This window comes from Rhodnius prolixus, unplaced genomic scaffold, assembly GCF_049639745.1.
Source record: "Rhodnius prolixus isolate KJV_2025 unplaced genomic scaffold, Rpr scaffold_10, whole genome shotgun sequence".
Classification (NCBI taxonomy): Eukaryota; Metazoa; Arthropoda; class Insecta; order Hemiptera; family Reduviidae; genus Rhodnius; species Rhodnius prolixus.
This window is the reverse complement of record NW_027411615.1, coordinates 2,772,410-2,790,505: the sequence shown is the minus strand read 5'-3', so window position 1 is coordinate 2,790,505 and position 18,096 is coordinate 2,772,410.

Below are 18,096 nucleotides of genomic sequence, written 5' to 3'. Positions count from 1 at the left end.
TCAAAATAAAACTGCCAAGATTGGAAAGCACATGAGAAAAAATAAACCGACAAAGAAAACACTATTTTTCTAAGATCACCAATAAAAATTATTTCTTGGTTAGTTGGTGGCAATAGAAAAAAAAGGAAAAAAGTACGTATAGCAACTAACCACTTCAAACGGATATACACATAGTTTTGTCGCCGCCAAGTTTATATTACAAAACAACTTTTGCTGTTACGGCGTCTGTAACTTCCTCTGACGCATTTTATAAACGCGCGCATCCATACAATAAGCCCTTCCTTTACCCCTTTATATATATATATAAAACCATCAAGAAACAGACCCAATGCTTTTATTAGGAAACCGTCCGACAAATTGCTATCTAATAGCAACTGGTATAAATTGTACAACTTTCTACCAGTTGAAGTGGAGGAACAAGAAGACGAAGAAGAAGAAGAAGAAACAGTAGGAGATAGGGGATGCAGGAATAGGACAGCAAGAGCATAACAGTGTGAGGAAAGCTATGATAGCCCTAACTTTGGCTCCCACTTCCCTTGTCCTAATCATAGCGCACTACTTCTCTGCCTTGCTAGCAAGCTCTAGCACAAACTTCCCAAGATATCTCTCACAACTTAATGGAAACCCTTTTTTCGACCTATCCACCCCTCATCACCCATCGCACATGAACTTAAACACACGCACACATAGACACACACGTACTCACAGACGAACACATACACTCATGCATAGACCCAGTTTCGACGCTTTCTCCTGTCAACTGTTTTTCTATAATCTGATTACAATTACACACTACCACTGCTCACACTTAATTTATGATCTTGTTTAGATCTTATTCTGTTCCAATTTCTACTACAAGAATGTGTAATTAATTTAAGTAACTACTCAACGAACAGTTATTTATAAAACATCTACTTTTTCTTGTAATTATATTTACGAGTTTTCTGTAAAACTGCAATTCTTCCAACTCAGAATAATTTTGGTAAAACATTTCATGCGCATAAATACGAAACTAAAGTTAGAGAACTGTAAAATCTATTGCAAGGGGGCCCCTAATAAGAAATATTACTTTTACCTCTCAAATTAACCCGCTTAAAACAAAGTTTGGGGGGGGAAAAATGTTTCTAAGAAAAGTAATGCATCTGTAAGTTTGAGAATTTTGAAGTAATCCTCTAATCAATCTTAATGGAGGGGGGAAGTTATCCTTACAGCATTTGGAGAAAGATGGAACGTATAGTGCTAGGGATATCCTTATATTCCTTCCTAGCAATTTTCTAGCCCAATCCAAAACTTCATGCGACTCGTTAGGATAGATGTCACAGAGAGATGGCTGTAGGGGAGTTAGGGCAGGATATGTTTCTCTCTTGGAGGAATTAAGGGAACCAGTAAATGGTTAGCCCAGAGATCGCCAAAGTGGTCTATATAGACCCCCAGGGGTCTATTTAACAAAAGTAGGGCTCAATCTGAGCCAGGGAGTCGATTGGGGATTTTATTTATAATTATTTATTATTTAATAAATATTGAGGTATTTAAATTTCAACATTAAGATATTTTTCATAAAACTATTTGTTACACAATGTAAAATTACTTTAATAAATGTTTAAAATCATAAAATGTATGTACAAAAACAGTACCTAATAGATAGTTTTATTTTAATTAACTGAAAATTACTTTTATAGAGGGTCGATGGAGATTTCGAAAAATTATACACGGGGGTCCATGATCAAAAAAGTTTGGCGGCCCCTGGGTTAGCCCAATATTCCTGGCTTCCCCATCCTAGTGCTTTCCGCAGAGAACTTGGATGGTTATGAAGAATAGGATAGGAATATAATTGTTAGGGGAGCTAGGAGGCTTGAAATGAAGTCACTTCCTCCGATCCTTTTTTTGCTCTAGTACCAATGCGCTGGATCAGTTTGTAGAAGACTGGTATATCAGTATGAAGAGAACAAAATGTGTACAACAAAGAAAATATACAACCAATACATTCAAATACAAAATAAGGGAGTACCATCCTTTACCGTAGCCATTAGAAATCTCCCTATTTTCTCTACCACATCAACACCCTGCGCAGAGAGCGCTTCCCCCATCTCCCACAGGCACGGCAGTATTTTTAACTAAATATGAAATAAGTAATAATGAAATAAACTCTGAACAATAATTTTCCTACAATATTCCCAATATCTTTTAAGTTAGGGGCAGTTACTATTTTTTAAAAAAAAAAAAAAAAGTGACATCGACATGAGTAGGAACCATGTGCTAGAGGGGAATAGGTCCTCCCTAAAACCATCTCATAATCTAAGATGATCCAAGACATCTGGAGAGGCTATTTTTTTAGGGTTTTGCCTCGCACTATAAAAGGGAACAATAGATGTTGAAAGTTTCAGAGCATCATTAATCCCTTTGATGTATTTTATTAAGCATCTAAACGAGTTTTAGCAAATAAATTAATTAAAATTAAACTGACACTTTGACCACAAAAGAAAACAAATAAAAGACATTTCAGTCACGTCTGCAACAACATTCTGCTGGATTGAATGTAAAAATTCAGCCTGAGAAATGAAAACGAACAGCTGTGTAAGACCATCAGTCAGCTGTTAGCTTCAAAGTGGCGAGCATTTTATTGTTTTTCTAAGCGCTAGAAGGGGGGGAAAAATAAAACAGAAAGAATAACCAATAAAAAAAAGCTAGAAAACTAAGTTTTAAAAATGACGAATATGTATGCAGATCAAAAAAAGTTGTAAGGCAATTTTACGATTTTGCTTTATTTTATTTTTTTAAATTAATACCGGATACAGATTGAAGAAGAAATGGCTTAGTAAAAACCAAATCCACAACAATCTAAATCATTATTCGTACTCAGATTCTGGGGTCGCCAATCTTGTTTATAATGAGGTTCCAAAATTTTCTTTGTAAAACCACTGGGGGGGCCTAATCAAAAAACCAAAGAGTTTTTATTTTAATTTTTACCGATAAAACTAAAAACGTGTACAAAAAAAAAAAAATTCTAGAATAATCCTCTTTCATTTATATCGATATTCTAAAATTTAATTCTACTAAAAGCTTGGATATCTATTCTATTTAGTACTTTTTGATAAAAATCTGGACTTCCACAATAATATGTGGACAAAAGGACCAGAAAGAGAGAGATGAAATGAGTGTGTGGAGAGGGAGAAATGAGAGCTGTTGCTATGGAGATACTCCAGCACGAAATGGGTTTGAAGAGGGATGAGAAGTTGAACGGGTGTTGTGCATTAGGAACACAGGGACGGCCTACCTAATGGTAGGCAATTACTATACTTAGGTAGCCTTTATGTAAACCTAAGCCAATTCCATGCCATCAACATGCCGCCAAAATAACGAGCCACTCCTCACTAGAGAGCTGGCCCCTCGACACGTATTCTCAGTCACCTGCTAATGGATTGCCAGAGTAGCGTAAATAATGTTTTAATTGTGCCCAAGTGTGGCCAGATTTTAAATAAGTAATTTTATTGCAAGATCCATTTTTAAGTTTTTTTTGTAATTACCATACGAAAAGATCATTCTTAGACCCTCTCTTTGCTCGCGGTAAATATTGCAATCGGGACAGATTATCTAATTTCTGTTTTTACTGGAAGAATACAATTTTAAATTGGGGTGGATGTTGTGTAGAAGCTATAAAGCATGGCTTTGCAAGTGACAGAGATCATCAGTTCGAATCCCGTGTATAGCTACTTTTTATTTGTTTAAAAAAAATGGTTATAGTAAAGTATCTGCTTCCGCCCAAGTCCACGCGACGCCCTGATAACCCTGCCTGAAAAAATTGGTAATTTTTTATATTTTTTCTTACCTTTTAATAATTCTTTTGTATAGACCCTAAAGAAGGCTACAAATTTGCCGCAACATCGGTAAAAATCAGTTTAAGACCGCAACTTAAGGAAAATTAAGTCAAGTTTTTATGATCGATATCAGAGCCATTAAAATAGAAGACTAATCTAATCTTGTGCCTTTTTGTTTGGACATTGTAAGATTAGGAAGTAATCTTCTTCCGTCTATCTCACGATAAGAAGCAGAAGACGAGAGTATGTCCTTAATTATTTGGGAAATTCCCTGGACCGTGCAAAAAAAAAAAAGGTATCTTTAACTAGTTTCCTTTGGTATTAATACAGTTTGGACTAAGTTAAGTTAATTTCGCAAAATGAAGTTCCAATTCATGTTAAGTTTCAGGTTTTCAAGTCTGTATCCCGTTCTATTGCCTGTTTTGGCGCCCAAGTTTGGGGTCATGAAAGGTTCGAATCGCTGGAAAAATTTCAGCGTTATTTTATCAAAAAAATATTTCTTCTTCCAGCCTTTACTCCCAACTTCATGCTCCATATTGAGACCTCTCTAGATCCAGTGTTTTTGCATACTCTGAGGCTTCATATAAATTATTGCCTTCGTACTTTGGAACTCCCTTCTCATCGTTTGCCCAAGGTGGTGGCTCAGGAGGTGGTACGACAGAGGGTTTCGTGGTTCTCGTCTTGGGTCTTATTGTGCCAAAGGTATGCGGTCAACTTTGACTCTCAACTGACGAATAAGCTATTATGGCGTGGGCAGCTCGATGAACTGCTTTCAGCAATAAAATCGTCTTACATCGCAGATTCTCTTAGTCGTGCAAAGAGTTCTGAACAGTTTCTATTGTATAGAGCTCTTATGGAGGTTGAGGAGGAGCCCAGAAGATTTTGCGCGCCTCACTCTGATGTCAATATGAATTTGTCCGATTTGAGTCTATTGCTGAAAATTAAGGGTGAACTTTTGAAGCTAAATTCGGTTCCTTGTATAGAGAGGGATTATCAGGAGGAATTATGTAATATGTGTTTTTTCAGTAAAGAAAATCTTCATCACTTTTTAGTAGAATGTCCCGCTCTAAGTGATTTGAGAAAACGTTTCCTTGGTAGTGCCACTCTTCAAGGGAGTGACATAGTGCAGATGTTATCCTCCAAGTCGTCTAAACCTTTGCTTGAATATACTCGTAGGGCTATAGTTTTGAGGAAAAACTTGACCTCCTAATACTTCTCATGTTTATAACTTAAGTTATAAAGTTCATTTATTTACTAATATTTTCACTTCCTTATTTATATTTTAAGCACTTCATATAACTTCAAATTATTTCTATTTTTCTTGTATTTAACCTCTTATTTAAATTATTTACCTCCCAGTAAAGATCACATATGTATCTGATAATTATTTACACTATTCTTTATTTAAAATCCAGTATTTAATTTTATTTAATTTTATTGAGCAGAGTAATAATTTTTTATTGTGAAACAATTAATTTTTTCTTTTACTTTGACATTAATTGAGTTAATCTTGTTTATTTTGTTGAGATAATTTGTTATTTCAATGTCTAGCAAACTCTGGCAGACGGCGTTAGCCATGCCTATTAATACTGTTATAATTTTCTTTATTTTTGTATTTTTTGTACTTTTGTATTTTGTAAATAAAAAAAAAAACTAGTTTCCTGTTTTGAAAGTACAAAACCTATCCCTATCCCCAATTCAGATGATGGTATTCTAAATTTTTAGGAACTTGTTCAAATAAAGTCAAGTGATGTCTAGAAGAATCTATTATTTATTTTTTTTTAAGAGTGAAAACAAATCACTTACCTAGGCCTCACTTTGCAGTAAAAATACCACTTTTTTTCACACAACATATTTGATTAGGGGCGCTAATGACCGCGGTAGTCCAAGCGCCAAAATAAATAAATAAATAAAATATAAAATCTTATTACAAAAATATTGTTTTAGAACTACTTACTACAAATTTTTTGTAACAAGAAATGATTGTCAGGGATCTCTAATTTACAACTTTAGCCAAAATTTTTAATAAAATTATAGCGGGAAAACATGAACTTCAAACCGAAACTAGATAAAAAAAAGTTATTCTTTAAAAACGAAATCTCACGAGCAAGAGCGAAAGATGTCGAAAACAAAACTATCCTCGTACATTTACGTGCCGACGTAAGCTCTACAGTCTACACTTCTCTAACTACGGCGAAACTACAACGGATCGAGAAAATTGAAATATCCCCATTTTTTTTCGAAATTTTATTTATTTATCGTAGGCATACAGGCATTAATATTGCAAGATTAACATGATACATAATATATTACAGTTTTACATCAAGATTATTTATATATTCTAATGTATTTACAAAATATATTTGTAACCTAGGGATATTTCATTTCTTTTTCCCTGATCCGTTGAATTTTCGCCCTAACTACTACCTCTACACTATTTCGACACAGATTCCGGCGTAGTAGTAGTTTTGTACAGCTCCCGGACTTAGGCAGTCCAACAGTTGCAACAGTGCAGGGCATGGCGCACGATTTCAAAAACTGAAGTCAGAGTAATTAATTTATTTTGTAATAACGGGTTCTCTAAGGTTCCATAATTTTTAAAAATGATTCGCGCTAACCCAATCTGATACAATTTAAGAGACAATCGTATTAGTTTTGCATACCATATATTGGCTGTGGATTTCTAAGGTCGCCCTTGCTTGGCTGCTATTAAAGCCATTAAATAATATTAGAATGTGATGTACTGAAAAGCATATATATACTTGAAATAGGTAATATCCATACAATTTAGAAAGGAGAGAATTACTAGTAATATGTGCAAGGAATATAGTTATAGAAGGACCAGGATTAGAGAATGGGCAGAGTTAAGGGGAAGGAGCAGGAAACTAAGGGAATTATCCTCACAATTGTGCAGTTCCAAGAGCAGGCGATTTAAACTGTATAGCAGTTGAACCTTAATGCACGGCCTGTGGAGTAGAGAGCCTAGTTTTGAACAATACTCCGGGCTCGGTTGTATTGTTCCTTGCCCGACCAATTACTCTTGGTGTACTCGACCTACTACTACACTGCCACCATTTACACACCAACACAAACAGTCTAAGAAGAACTTTACTACGGTTCTATTAACTTCGCTCTTTCTCTAGCTGAAAGCACTGCACTGCCAACTTACTAAGCTTATATAGGCTTTCTCTCTCGATTGCATACTTCTTTCCATACTAACAACCAAATCTGGCGTAGGCGGCACAAGGATATTTTATCCCCCTAGGAGTTCTTTTCTTGGGACAATAAGGTGGTGCTCCAGAAATGAACTCTGAGAGAAGAAAAAATCTAATTTGAAGCAGCAAAATATGTTGTTCTGTCTCACATGCTTCTATTTCTCACTTGACGTATAAGTATAGTAAAGTAATGCCTATTTTCTCAGGCGGGGCTTTACGTCCAACTACCAAATTAGGTGTCGTGAACGGAGACGACTAGCTAACATACTTTACTGTTATAATCCAAGGCCTCGACCGGGGGAATCGAACCCACAAAACCAACAAAACATCTTAGCTTTGCGGGTCTAGCCTATAACCGCACGGCTGTCGTGGCGCCTCACTTGACGTACACTTTATACACATAAATTCACCTCAAGAAGAAATTGCAATAGTGCAGCATTTAGATATATTTAGAAATTGCCAACTTAACAACTTTCAAAGTTCCCTGAGATTAAATAAAATGGATTTTTACAAATACTTTAATACTAAGGCGCCACGATAGCCGAGCAGTTATAGGCGAAGATCGCAAAGATAAGATGTACGACATCCGGTCTAGATATCTTAGACTTTATTTAGTGATTAACATGAGAGAAAATTTAATAGTATAAAGTATGTTTGCTACTGGCTTCCGTCTGCTACACCTTTCCTGTGAATGTGGAAGTGTACTATACATCCTGTCTGTACTTCCTCAAAAAAAATCTGGGTCCTTACCTTAGCTTGCCTGTAATAATTACTAAAATTTTAGTTTTACTAAAACCGTATTTCATTCGTAAATACCTTGACTAGTAGTAAAGGAAATAGATAGTAAAAGTCTAAGAATGAAGTTAATATGTTGCGATTTCGTCTCTTTCAGTTTTATCGCCCATTTTGCTGAACCATCTTTCTATAGAGTAAAGCCAAGGATTCTATGAGCTGTAAATTGATCTTTAGAAAAACTTCTAAAGATAAAAATTGAATATTACCCAAGAAGCTGTAAAGTAAAACAAACCCAAAAAGAAGTACGTTCCGGTTTCGTTTCAAAATGATTACTTTAAACGACGATACAGAAATTCATAACTTTATATGTAAATTTAATACACATAACTTTAAATAGACAGACAGAATTGTATAATAGTGCTAGCTTTAATTGAATTTCAAATAAATATAATTTAAATTTACATTTATTGAGCGGAATTCTGTAACAGTAGGACCGTAATCAACTTAAATGAATACATGAACGTATTGATTGCATTTCACGTTACAATTTTCGCTTCAGTTTTGACATTGATGTATTTCAGAAATTAAGACATGACTGTGGAATCAATAAAATGGAAATAGGTTGCTTAATATGAGGAAAATAACAGCTGGTAATTCAGTATATCCGTTTTAGAGCTGGAAAAATGAACTCCTTCGATTTTTTGAAAGGTTTTCTGAACCAATTCGTTGAAATTCATGGTAAGGACTCAGATTTTTTTGGAGAACGTACCAACAGACAGGATGTTTAGTACACTTCCACATTCACAGGAAATTGGTAATAAATCAAACCAATACCAATACTGGATAAATGAAACTAAAGAAAATCATAAAAATGCATTTCACCCTCAACAAGGCTGTACAAAATAAATATATTTCTTTCAAAGTAAAATTGGAAATGAGAAAATTAAAATGGATGTAGTTTAAAAAAAGCTGGAAATAGTGGGAGAGACAGGGAAATTCGAAACAAGCGCAATGTTTTTAAGAAGGACAATCAAAAAGGATAAAAGAAGTGAAAGGGAATTTTCCTTTTTGGCGCAAGCAGCCCTTCTTCACCTCTCAGCTTTTTCCTAACAATCCTTTTGTACCTAAATAAATTCCAATCAAGTGTACCAGTGCTATCTACTGGCAGAGGACGCTTCATCCAACAGTCATATTGTATTTTCGGATGCTCTTTGATCTTAGTATTTCTTTTTCTTTCCTTACTCCCTATTCTAGGTTTCTTCTCTCCCTTTTTATTCCTTTTTTTTTTATTTTATATCTTCCTCATCTCTGAGTGCTTCCTATTCTATCTTCCAGTTACCAACCATCTCTCTTCTGGGAGAACATCAGCCAAGCAACCCAAGCAACAAGAAGGAATCAATAAAACAAATACTTCAAAGAGCATAACTGATAAAAAGCAAGAAAGAGACTGACTTAGGCCTCCCTTGGCAACTTAAGAAATAACTAAAAGACAAATAGAACAAAAACAAAAAAGATAAGGAATAAAATAAAGCAAAAAGAAAAAGAAAAATCAACTCCACAATCTAATCAAGCAAAGGAATCGTAAAGTGAATCGCAGCACTCACAGACTTATATTCAATATTGTTCTCAAGATTCTAATTTAAAACAATTTTTCCTCAAATTTGAGCCAAATTTAAATATACACTATTTATAACCGTAAATTTACTAACCTTACGAATTCGGTCACCCCTAGTTGCACTATTTAACTCTAGCTTAAATAATGGTTTTCTTTTTCCAAAACTACTCTTTGCTTTGATACTTTAGCCTATAGTTTCTTACTTTTTACTTTTTTATTATGATTCCATTTGCTAAGTTTGTCACCGATAGTAGTTCTGTTTTGCCCTAACTTATAATAATAGTTATCATAGCCTAAATAATCTAGTAACTCCTGTCAAATAAGCATTGTTTTTCAACAGTTTTTGCGTTTCCAATTTCAAATTCTGTCACCCCTAGTTGTACTATATAACTCTGGCTTAAATTATAGTTACTGTACATTATTTTTGGTGATTGAATCATAGTTTCAATAGGATGAAAAAATTAATGCAAGTTTCAGTCATTATAAACTTTATTCTGAGGAGCTTTCGACCTAGGGACTAGGTCATCTTCAAGACAGAAGCCTTTTGGGGGGGGGGGTATTTCCTGAAGATAAGCTAAGGTAGGCTTTTCTGTCAGGGTCTAAGAAGACAAGACAGAAGACACACCAACTATCAAATGATGTAAAACAGTATATTGTAAATTAGGTAAATATTTTTGTAAATTTTCGTTACATTATACATATTCATTGTAATATAATTAATTGGTAATATAATTGTTAACACACTGTAAATATGTTCCACAGCCCTGAAGATGACCGAGTCCCTAGTCCTGAAAGCTCGGTAGAATAAAGTTTATTATAACTGAAACTGGCATTAATTTTTCATCCTATTTAAATTATAGTGATTATTACCGAAATGTTCGCTTGTTTTGTCACTCCAAACAAATAAACATTATTTTCCAATAGTTTTTGCGTTTACAATTTCAAATTCGGTCATTCACTTTAGGCGCCACAGTAGCCGAGCGGTTAAGAGGCGAGACCTGCAAAGCTAATATGTATTGTAGCACTGGATTCTCCGGTCTTAGGCCTTGGATTTTATTTAATGGTTAATCAAAGAAATTTACGAAAAAGTATGTTTGCTAGTCGCCTCCGTTCACGACACCTAATTTGGTAGTTGGACGTTAAGCCTGCCTGAAAAAAATAGGCAGTTACTTTACTTTAACCTTAATGAAAAGCCTACCTTAGTATTTCCTTAGGAAATACCCTCAAAAAAACATTATGTTTAATCAGAAAAATGATAAATAAATGATTGCGTGTAGTTATGAAAATTGAAAGATATTTCTAGGAGCCACAGTTTGAAGGAAAATCTCAAAAAAAAAAGTGAATAACTCAGTGAGAAAAGTCTTAATTTTGATTAAAGAATTTTCGCCACACTTACAAGTTTTAGCAGCATATTAATTGCCACTTTGTAAGAGTACTTAAGAGGGTACTTTATACTCAAAATGGTACTTAAAATGGTTAGCTTACCAAAATCCCTCTCCCTAGAAAATTGTCCTTAAAACAAAAAAAATTATAGATTTAGAAGAGTAAAAAATAGTGTATTGGAGACATGAACGAAATCACCTCAAATTTTGTGATAAACTGCGCAAAGCGGAAATTTTGGTGCAGGAAATTACAGTCGAAATCTTCAGAGAGGGGTGCGGACCGAAATTAAATTGGGTATTTCATCTTCTGCGTTTTTTTTTAAATTATTACTTTCGAGCTAGAGGGCTGTGCATACTCCCAAATTCTTTAAAAACCCATTTTTTTTTCGAACGCAGAGGACTCAAATATCTTCAATGAACGTGATAGATTTTCTTTCTTAGTGGAGAAGTAAGAAATTAAAATATTCTGAAAAGCTAAATAGATTGACAAGTGTATTCCACTATCGCGCGTAGTTTACAGACCACGGGTCTTCGATTCCCTTGCGAATTTACTCAGACATCCTGTTCTCCGACAGACTGAAATGGGACCTTTCTCAAACCGATATCATTTTGTCAGTCTTTGTGTATGTAAGTGTTTGTGTATAAACCTTTACTAGTCGTTTTACTGAATCATGATTGCGAATGATAGATCGTGGATACCTCCCTGGTAAACGTCCTGCTAATACCAACCGTGCACACAATACAATCCCTTTATGTACCATACTATATCCGGGTGAAGTACACAGTGAAGGGGTTGTTTGATAATTAGCCGTCAGTTTCCTGTCAGGTATAGAGGATAACAACCTTGCTCTCTCCAGCATCCGCTCCTACCCATATATCTCTAGGCTTTACTCTTGGGTATATGATGTTGGCTTCTATAGCAGAGGGCAATAGAGACAACGGAACCTCTAAGCGTTGTCATGATGGAAAAGGGGGCGCTTCAGATTAATATTTGATGCCCATATCGAGTTGTATACTAGAGAGAGATAAATGGAGACGAGAATGAGAGAGAGTCTATGAATACTAGGGGTTCTAGGGATCGCACAGTTCATGTCTGTAGGAGAAGAGATGGGTATGACGCTTCTGACCTGGCATTCCCTCAACTATAACATGGGTCCCATCGGTCGGTCCTACTTCTATGCCTTTCCTATCTTTACATTTCTACCCATGGCGCTCCCCATACATAACTTAAGCTAGCCAATAGCATCATGGTTATCAAAATAAGCTAAAATTAACTAGATTTCAGTTAAAACAACCCTCATGTTACGATGAGATTAAATATTAGAGGCACTGCCTGTGTAATTCCCGTTGACCTTAATGAGTTAAACAATTCACAAATCCAAGCTAACACGTGTATTTGTGAATATAATTAGTACAATTTTGCTCAAATACAAGCCGGGTTCTGTTCGCCCAGACTCTGCAGCTTATACAGCCTTTCTCTTTATAGGTCTAGTAAAAGTAAGCTCTTTATCTTTTAGCTTCACCATGTCCAATACTTTCCCTAAAGCATCTATTGGATAAATTTTCATAATATAAAAGGAAAAAAAAATTACAGTTATAAAGGAGGGTTTACAACAACAATAAGAAGAACAAGACCAATTTTTGAAAAAGCCGTTTTTGCTCATTTTCAGCAACTTTTTTCTCAAAATCTATCAGATCTGGGTTGTTGCAAAAAAAATTACAGTTATAAAGGAGGGTTTGCCCTACATTTTAAAGAAAATTTGGGAATTTTATCTTTTATAGAAAAAAGAGAAAAAAATTGTCAAAGTTGGGTGTTTTTCAACGTAACGCTTTTTCGTGCAGTTTTTGACGATCAACCCTTATACAACTGTCCTACCGGACAGTTTTAATAACAAGGCAACGAAATATCCAACAGTGCTAAAGACTAAGGAAACAAATTATGCTTTCCAATTTAGTGCTTTGAAGAAGACAACTTTGAAGAGAAGAAGATAGAGGATTCTTGGTAGCAATATTCCCTACTAGATCCGTACACTTTCCTGCCTAGTACCTGCACTTAGTAATTACCCAGGCGCTCCAGCAACGTGCTCAATCAGAGCAAAGAGTCCTGGTGTAAAGTTCTAAAAAAAAAGAGGATAGCCGTAAGTTAAAGTAACTTATTCCATAAGTCCTCTGCCACAATACCCTTCCTAGATATTCCTATAAGAAGAAGTAGACGGGTTGTTGTGAGAGTACACATACATACGAACATTATAGCCATCTAGACTATCTAAAAACAAAAATAGCCCCAGAAAGAGACGCAAGCCAACATAGTAAGTTTTACCGTTGTAACGGCGTTCTTAAACCAGTATTGACCAAAAATAAGAAATCTTGAGCCGGTACCGTTTTTAACGTCAGATCGCTCAAGAGAGAGCTCTTGATATATTATATGCAGTAGGTAAATGTCTACGTATAATGTTGTGTACTAGAATATCCTTTAACTTCTCTTGCAAACTGTTCGCTTGGTTTAGTAATTACAGTAATTTACAATCGTAACTACTTGGCTACATAAAGCCCAGGTACACTCTTGTTACTATATACACACGTAGTATATACTACATTCCTTTCAAACGACCTGAAGTCCAAAACTTCTGTGATTTCCACCGCACAACAGGAGTACTTGTAAGAGAGATATTTATAAATCTAACTAACTCCTAACAATTCTCTCTCTCTGTCTCTCTCATTCTACCTCTCTTACTTACATAACTTACACAGACACAATGTGTTTAATGTATAGACATTAAATTTACCTATTTAGACATTTTCATTTACAGTAAATTGAAGTTAACTCGTAACAAAGTTAACTTTTAGTACATTTTCCTTCTAAATGGACAATGGAAACTATCATTATCATAAGACATGGAGGAGAAACCACAATTAGACTAATGTAGAAGACCATGAACTTCAAACTAACTGCTTATCTATTAATTATGGCGGTTATTATTGTTGTAGTTATGAAGCATGTATTTGTAAGTAGCATATCCCCAATACCGCTTGTAAAAAAGAAATTAATCCTAAAAGTTATGCCTATTTTTCTAACAGACTGTACGTCCAACTTCCAATTTGGTGTTTGTGCAAACGTGCATTTACCATAATAAATTAAAGTTTAAGTTTTAAATTAAACTCTAGGGCGATCGCCTAGAAAATTAAAGGGAAATCCGAAAAATACCCTAATAGAATGTCCAGAATATTAACTAGGTAACCTAACTGGGTGTTCTTGAGGTAACTTAAAAGCTATACCTGACAATTGTTCTTGCTGGTTAAGCTTGAAAGCACAACATCGACGCCTTAAGTAGTGATTGTCTTCCAATTACTTGGAAACCCCCCAAAAAAATATATAAATGAAAATCTTTGTCTCGGGACAAATATCTTGGGCCGTTACAATGAAGCTGGTTCCAAGGTTTTGCAACTGATCAGTATGGCGTTTGTTTCAGTAAAACGTGATGAACAGCCCAAAACTTGATATGGATTTGATTAGATTTGTAAAAAGTAAAAGCGATTTAAAAGAACTATTGTAGGACTCACGTGTGTTAGTCTTTGTTCACAGATTGAAGGCGTCTGTAAAGGGCATAATTTGTGCGTGTGTAAGTGCGCATTTTTAGTGATGAGCTAGAGTTTACCTTGGGGTGTAAATGTGAACTGAGATCACGAAAGGGACGCCATGTCCTTAAAAGAAGTGACTTCCTACGACGGGGTAGTTAGCTTAAAAGACATCAAGAAACTTGTTCCCCCATCCTGTTCAAAGGGCAAGCTTGGAGAGGGCTTAGCTACTTACCCTAAAAGAACGCCATAAGCCGGGCTAGGTTTAGGGGGTCTTACGTTCATCTTAAGACTTGCTTAGCCTGTTTAGAAAGAGACGGGAACCAAAATTTTGTCATAGAAACACCAGCGAGGATTTAAACTGTTTAGCTTCATTGCTTATTTATAACTGCCCATATTCCTAAAATGGTAAGTTCCCAAATTGAGCCATTTACTCAACAATTCCTCGGGTTCTCCGCTTAGCCTAGGTTCTGACAGTTCCACATCTAAAGCCTATCTACAGCTGTGCACATAAAGCTAGCACTACCGTAGGATGAACCAAATGGAATCCATTCCTAATTCATTTTCTGCTGTCTGAAATACGAGGTCTGTAAATTAAGTAATGAGTCAGACAACGTTGCGTTTGATCTAGCAACACTGGAGGCTCTGGGCTTGGAGGGGCGGCAGAGGAACATGTGATCCGCCTTCAGTACGAGTTTGTTCTCGCTCGAGTCATTTGTTTGTGTGTAGCGATTGTTTTTGTGAAACAAGTTTTTTAAAAATGAATGAGATCAATTTCGAGCAACGGTGTGCTATTATGTTTTGCTTCAGGTAAACTTGGGCACAGTGCTACGGAAACTCTTGCTAAACTTCAACAAGCCTACGGAGATAGTGTTTTGTCAAGAGCCCAGGTTTTTCGGGGGTTTAAGGTATTTTCAGAAGGAAGAGAGTCGATTGAAGATGAACCACGAAGCGGAAGGCCTTCATCTTCAAGAACCGATGAAAATGTCAACAGAATCGGAATCTTGTGCGTTCAGATCGCCGGTTGACAGTCAGAATGAACATTAGAACATTAGAATTGTCTGGATTAGACAATTTCTTGATGGCTCCTTCAAAAATATTGCCATAGTAAATATACCAAATAAATTTCCATAGCTCTTGTTAAATTTACTGGTAAGAATATGAAGTCTGCAAAATAATATCAGTGGAAACGCATAATTGATAAAATCGCGAAACAATGTAGCAGATCAAAAATGATGAATTATTCATGATATCTAATTCCCAGCTGATTGATATATATTTATCCCAATATATGATCGTGCCTCTTAAAAATACATTTTCCATGTTCAGAAATTAGTAATTCAAATTACAAAACTTATATATGCGTAAACAGGGAACTTGTTACACAAAGCCGAGATCCCTAATTCCAGAAATTAAAAATAACACACAAATGGACAAACAAAATTTTCTACTTTTCACACTAAGCGCCTGTCAACTTCCATAATATTAAAACTTCCTCTATCCCGGAGTTTTTCGGGGAAGATTTCCTTTTTTTATTAATTTTAATATTTCGGGCTAATCCTTGGAGGGGGGGGGGAGGAGACAGTTTTATCGTTGAACAGAGGATACTGGAAATGAATATGCATGTTGTCCAGTGCTGGGTAGATTTGGGTAACACTTTTCTTTCTTCCTTCTGGATAGTCCACATCTGGGCATGGAATATTTTAAATACAGTTATTAGTCTGGGTCATGGGGCCCAGAATTTTCGGCTCCATGAACGACAAAAAACCACGAACCAAATCTACTCGGATATGCAGTGGCAAAGCTTCTGTTTTTTGGAAGTTCTTGTTTAGGTAGTCATTTAAGTGTTGTTTGTTAGAAGTGAGACACCAAGTTCCTGGAAGATATGGATGATCCTTTTTTTCCTCTGCAGAGATACACGGAGAAGAGTTTGAAATCTAGGACTTTCCGAAAGTGATAAAGTTAATAGAAATAAAGCCCTTAATTATCGGATGGGATTTACCTTCTTTAAAAAAAAAAAAAAAATTGTAAGGGACGATCCTATTTCTTGTGTACTGTTCAAGGGCATATGTAGTTAAAGGGAATATAGGGAGAGAATTCCTGAACCGGGTGTAACGGAAGTACCAGATAGTTCATTTTAAAAATAGTTTTTGAGCAGTTCCTAAGAAAGAGCTTAATATTGGCTTTCCTGTAAGTACGGTTTCAATGTAAAGTACGGTGGCTAACTTTACATTTGCAGCAATGGAAATGTTCGAATTTTGGAGACAATTGGTGATAGAACCTCAAAAACAGTATTAACCAGTTAAGCGTGTTTGACGTGTATACACGTCACACCAAATCTCTGTTACGGTGCGTTCGACGTGTATACTCGTTGTGAAATATATAAAATTGCCATTAACTACAAAATACTCGAAATTTTAATAAAATACAATAAGAATATCATTTGGTGGGTTATTTCCTTTATCTTACCAATAGAACTGCCAAGTATTTTATACGGAGGAGGTTGGTGGGAGCCAGCCAAATGTTGGTACATGTTTGGTCTCCGCATTAGGAATTGGGGAATTAGGCACACAAATAGAAGCTCTCAACCCTTGTGCAATGCCGTTTTTACCTTAGATAGAGATTGAGAGCTCAGTACGAACATGATTTTATTTTGCACAGAATTCAAAAGTTAACTAGAGCAATGCATACGTGAATAAGCACAGAATGCTCCTGATAATGCCCCAGAGAGATTGCAGAAAAAATGATTGCAGTGACTATTATGACGTTGTAAACTTTTGGTTGTTTTGCCCTGCGTTCGACACGTTATTGTCTAATTTTAATTTCGCACACTGTGGGGGGTTTTTAAAATTAAATTCCACGTTTAACTGGTTACAAGAATGGTGTTTCAGTGAACAAACATGATTGTAGAGCGTAGCACTAGCTTATTTGTTTTCTAAGATGAAAATACCTATTTTTGGTTAAAAGAAAGAAGGAGAAAGAGATTGTGGAAGAAATAGAAGGATATAAAGGACTTGGAATTGTTGAATTGGTTGTAATAAAGTAGAGCTGCTGTTAACTATCTCACTCTCCTTACAAGAAGGAGTTTAAGACCAAGTTGTGCGCATGCGCAACACAGTCCTGGCTGACAGACTCAGTTGTCCAGTTTTATACTCAATCATGATAATGGGAACTCAGGTGGCCTAGAGTTCGTCCTGCAGCAGTCTTCCCCATCTAATCCACTCTAACCACATAACTCATGCACAAGTCAGACGTTTCTGTCCCGTAGTAGTGGGCGAGGCGGAAAGAGTAATGGGAAAGACAGTTCTAGCGTGCAGAAACAGAGAATGGTTACAAGAGAATTGTGAGACAATTCTTAAGGAGGGAAAGAAGCTGCCTGGAGATCCAGAGACAAAACGTTCTTCAAATACTCTTCTTAACAGAGGGACGAAGAATAAGAGAGACAGAAAAAAAAGAAAAGCGTCTCATATATGTTACTAACTACTTGCCGAATTCCATCTTTTCCCTGAACTATCCTACTAACAACAAATTCCACTCATAATTCAACCGACAGTTACGTACATGGAATTTTAGGCGGATGGAATTTTAGATAGACAAGGAGTCTTTCTTTTCCATGCCAGGAGAGTTCCTCGACTAACAACCGTCACTTACATATCTCTGGAAACACAGAACTGTAAAAGGATGAAGCAAAAGATGTTACAGACGCAGCATTTATTCCGTGATAAACGGAAGTAGGACAAATTAAAAATTTAGACAAA